Below are 5,337 nucleotides of genomic sequence, written 5' to 3'. Positions count from 1 at the left end.
GTTTGCTTTTCATTAACARGGAGGRAAATAGTAATTGTTTCTGGTCTTCTTGTCTGGTGCCGAYGAAAATAAGCAGCCAATGTAGAAGAAAATGAGCGTATATAGAGACGCATACGGTTCACCAGGGTAAAGACTGAATGTTTTTACACATCTTCCTTTGATCTGAGTTCAGATTTTAGTTGATTTTCCACTCTCTGGAYTTTAAATAGCAACTCCTAACTTTGTAGCTAACTATGCTTTGTCTTCCTTATGTCAATCGAAATAAAGACRCTTTCCCTTACAGGCTGGATTGTATCTTCTGTCATTTATGTTTCAAATTCATTGTCACAACTAAAAAAATGTGCCTCTAAGATAATTGGATTGTAAGCTCAAAGCAGCCCTGAGTTTTGGATTTTGGATTGTAAAATCCAAAATGGCTGCCAGGCATGTAGAGTTGGTGTGAGAATMTTWTTTGCTCCTCTCTGTCAAAACCAGTGATCTGGGGTAGCGTACATTTATTYATAAACAACAGACCTTAGTGTTTGGGTGTTTCATTGTTAGCTGCATAGTGATTAGCATGTCCAGTTGTTTTCTGGTTGGAGCTACAACGTTCTAGAATCGGAGGTGACATCGTCCGCAGCGCTGAAAAAACAATATTAACCGAATCTTAAAGTGACTTTGTGAGTTAACATGCATATTCTCTTTTGTGTGAAAATGTTCAGTGTGTTGGAGGGCAAAAAGTATAATGGTTGGTATGAAGGTAAAGTCTGTGTAATAGAAGAGGAGAATTGTAAGAGTGTGCTGCCCCATGTGAGGGGAAATGTGATTTATGTCCCCACTGGCCTCTTCTAACACAATCATTAACTGAAACCGCTATTTTGCTTCTATACATTCACATCCTCTCCTCGCTGGGAATTCATGCATTTTTGTCTCTTTTGCCGTTGACATGAATTTATTATCCAAGCTAAGTCTTGCATTGTCTTCCTATGGCTGCATCCAACCTCTGCAGAGGGCCCAACCATCAATCACTTGGAAGGGCCATTAAGCACCTTTTCTTCTCCTTGGTGGAATGAGCTGACATTAGGCCTTACTGGCCCCTCTTTCTCCTCTACATGGACTCATCGGACCCTTCCTCAACACCACTGTTTGGGTTTCTCGCAGAGATGTAGGGGACTGAAACCAGCACTACGTGACCCCAGTAGTGTCGGACACAACGTGGCTCTTGCCTTTTTTTTTGTCGACAGTCACTGTCAAGCAAGCAGGAGCCAGCCTGTGGGTGATGTACACAAGCTTTGTCACATAACTGCATTATGTAGGGTCCCCAAAGGCAACAGCATAATGTGATACTCCACTCCACTGTTGCTGGGTTCCTACAACAGCCTTGCCTCATGAGTTATGCATTAGTGTTTTTATTTTTGTTAGCTGCAGCTCCGAATTCAGACACCGTACGGCTCTGTCATTGTTTCGGTTTTGTCTCCTAATGTCCTGCAAACCGTCATCCCCCTCCCTCCGCCCCCTTTGGAAGTTTTTAATTTCACAATCAGGCTCTTGACCGTAAATGCGTCTTGACAACGCAGACGGCGATCGTGAAGCGGGCCTATATGAGATTGTCGGGCTGTCGGAGGCGATGAGTATCAGCGGCAAAAGCCTATGGCAGAGCAGATGCTGGAGGCGCTCCCCTGGATATCAGCCCACATACACACTTCTACACGGCAGCGCTGTCAACCTAAAGTGATTGTCGACGCTAGCTGGGAGTGTTGAAACTAAATCATGTCCATGTCTTGGTATGAGAGGGATTCGGTGAGTTCAGCTGCACGTCGAGTGGCTGCAATGCAAAATGAAAAAGTTTTAAACACTTCATTGGGACCACAAATCAAAGTCTATTGGGTAATCTGAGTTTACATTTTTTTAAATCGAGTAAATCTAAAATTGTGTACATTTTCACACAAGCGTTCGTATTTTTATGTGAATTTCAGTCCATTGTTCTTAGCAACCTTGCTTCAGTTCATTGACCTGTAGTAATAATGATAGTTTTTAGGAGCTCAGTTGCCATGTATTTATTTCTGTTTTTGTAAAGACCAGATAATTTTTATGGTTTGCTGATATRAAAGGGTTAAAAATATAACAGTCTGTTTTTCTGAAACATATATTTTTTTCTCCATCCAGTTTTGTTCTTATCTTTGAGGATTCGTGACTACTTTCATAACGTGAGCTCTAACCGGCTAAAGATCTTTTTACTGTTGTTTTTTCCTCCAATTCCAGTGGAACAAAAGGATAAAACTTTTAGATTTATGAGTGAATAAAAGCAGCCTTAAAAGAAGAAAGTAGGCTGCCATTAAAAGTTGCTGGTCAAGGATCTTAACCACCTTAAATACAGCGAGAATTTAAGCCACTCTGAACATGAAAAGTCATGTGTGGGTTCACTTCCTCTCACATATTTGATGTCGTTTTCATTTGAAGTGAGGGAAATCTCTTCCTTATCTCGAGCTTTTTTCTGCGCTTTGTTGATCTTACATGAATACCTCGGAGTACAATCGGCAGAAAGTTGAGATCTCACCGCAGTGACATTTCATCCATCTGGACATTTATTCGTTTCGAAGTCAACACCTTTTTCTTCTCCTCCTCCTGCGTCATTTCTCTGGACTTCTTCAGATCTTGGATGTAAAAACTTCACATGCTCTCTGCAGGCTGGGCTGCTGAACCGAGGCTCCCGGCTCAAAAGRCCGCGTGTGTGTGTGTGTTTTCTCACGAAGCTCATTGAACAGAATGTAAACATGTCCCTTCCTACCCGCTGACTTTACTGCTGCGTGGAGTAGGAACATGCCGAGGCTTACATGGACCGCTGCACTCTCCTTGACTCGCTGGCAAAGGGCTCTATATGGAAATGAGTCATAATGGCCGTAATATGAGCTCCATCTCTTGTATTTTATATAGGTGTCATTAAAATCTTTCTTTTTCCCGTGGTGTTGCCATTCCTCCGTCTCTCTTTCATATCTCCATCTTCTCTCCGTTCTTCCTGACATCCAGATGACGGGAACAGGTGCCCTATTAATTATGCTTTAATCTATATCTCCCCTGTGTTCCACCTTCTGTGCAAACTTCATCTCCAAACTTTTGAAATGTCCTGCTTTTGATCTCTGGCCACCATTGTTGTTTCCTGGGTGCTGTTTGAAAAAAGTTTAGGCAACCAGTAATCCAGGTGTTAAAGAGAAGTAAAATAAAAGYGAATAAATGAGGTAGAAGATAAAAAGCTAACATGTTAGCATGTTAGCTTTTTATCTGCTGGAAGGTCTCTAGTCTTCTGCAGCCTCTTTCTTCCAGGGTTTTCCTGTATTTATCTCCAACATGTTCAACTTTGTGTGTTGGCCCGTCAGCTAGCTAAAGCAAGCCAAGGACTAAAGGGTTGGGAAGGACCAGCAACATGCATTGGTTGCTCTTTATGGGATYAAACGTRTTGCCTGGATGCAGTAGTGTTACTGATATCTTTGAATATTTATTTTTCAGGGCTGAACAATACATTTAATCCTCATAGGAGTTTCAATGTACACAATATTCACAGATTTTCTTTTTTTTTTTTTTGTGGAACATAACTTAACATTAATGGTAGTATATTTAGAATTAGTGAAGTCATTGCAAGAAAATGCCAGTTCTGTTTAGATATGCTTCTAATATTTAATACATATTATAATACCATATGGTTTTAAAGCCATCATGGGATAAGCAGGCAGACTGCAGACTTTTAGCTGTCAGTCACAGTGTCTGCTTAAAAAGTGGATCTTGTAAAGGCAAAGACAGCTGCCTGTGTTGAAAGGATTTACTATAAAGACAAAGTATGTAGAGATGAAACAAAAYGTTCATCTTCAGATTGGTTTCAGCTCTGAAGCTGTGAACAAGTTTCTGTTTCCTTCAATCCRATCATTAATATCAGACTAAGATAAGCAGAGTTAATACAAAAAKAACTCTTAAAATGATAATGTGAATCAAGCTAACCAAAAGTACTCCACAAAACAACTGCGGTTAAACCAGAACAATTCTCAATTATCAAAAGCATGAGAGCTTTTTAACTCAGCACTAGTCATATTGTTTATTAATATCAGGTGAGAGGATGTAGCTGTTGTTGGCCCTCAGCTCCACTGGGTTTAGGTTATATTTTAATATTTTATTATCCAACGACGTCAAACAGTTTTCACATATTATCTCAATATCTGATTAAATCCTGGCTGCGACTTCTAATTTTTGGGGCGCTTATTGCTGAGGAACCCAGGCATTATCAGATATTACTTTTTTTTTTTTTTTTTTTATGATCACAACAAATATCTCATTATTTTCCGCTAACAAATCCGGGACTTTAGAGATCCAGCTGCTTCGACCCAAATCGGCTTAGCTGGATCAAAACAAACAGCCAGAAAAAACAAATCTAGACATGACTGTTTCTTTTTAAACATATAAATGATTAAGGACCCTCACTGTCAGGAGCAAGCAGTGACACAGTGGAAAATCAAAGCAAACTCCACAGGTTAGCAAAAGTAAGTTGTGCATATTCGTGTCTAAAGTTTCCAGATTAGATGTGAAAGAGGCTCGGAATTGATTCTCAGAAAGACTCCTGGAGGAAAGTGTGTGCATACCTATTAACTGTGTTTGGCGAGGTTCCCTGGGTAACTGCAAAGTAGGCTAAATGAGTAAATTACAATAGACGCACAAGCAATTAGACTGAAAACATCATATACTTTGTTAGATTTGTTAACGTAAGTGCCTGGAAGTTATGTTTCAATTACAGCCAGAGGATGCCAAACACTGGGGGGAGTCGCTCGATGCTTTACAGCTTCCATATTAAACCTGGTTTTATCAACAGCTGCTGAGTTATGGCACAGCTAACTGCAAAAGCAGAAAGAGCCAATCACAATGAACCGCTYTAGAACATTAAGCAGCTGTTKAATGGGAACATACAGTTCCTCAAACTACGTCAAYAAATGGCAGGAGCTGGATTTATTTCCGGTTTCCAACACATCCTCAGCAGTTTCTTTTTTTTTTGCTTTTGTCTAACAGCTAAGAAAAATGTTAGCGTTAGCTGGCGTTTTTGTTGGTGTGCTAGCTTGACCCAGGAAACAGCACATTCTTTGCTAATAAAGCTCAAAAAAGACACATTTGTTTTMCCCAACTGGATTATAATCTTAAAATTAGAATCYTAGTGAACAAATGTTAGAGTGAGCATGCTAACTCATGTACACTGGTGTGATACAGCATTAGCATTGCACATTRTAGTTTATTTTATCTACTTTCTCTCTTCCCTTTCACTACTGTCCAAAGTAGTTACCAGTGTATTTGAATACACTTTATAAAATATTTAATTTATTTAAA

The sequence above is a fragment of the Poecilia reticulata genome, linkage group LG2 (assembly GCF_000633615.1).
Source record: "Poecilia reticulata strain Guanapo linkage group LG2, Guppy_female_1.0+MT, whole genome shotgun sequence".
Classification (NCBI taxonomy): domain Eukaryota; kingdom Metazoa; phylum Chordata; class Actinopteri; order Cyprinodontiformes; family Poeciliidae; genus Poecilia; species Poecilia reticulata.
Note: the sequence above shows the minus strand (reverse complement) of the source record.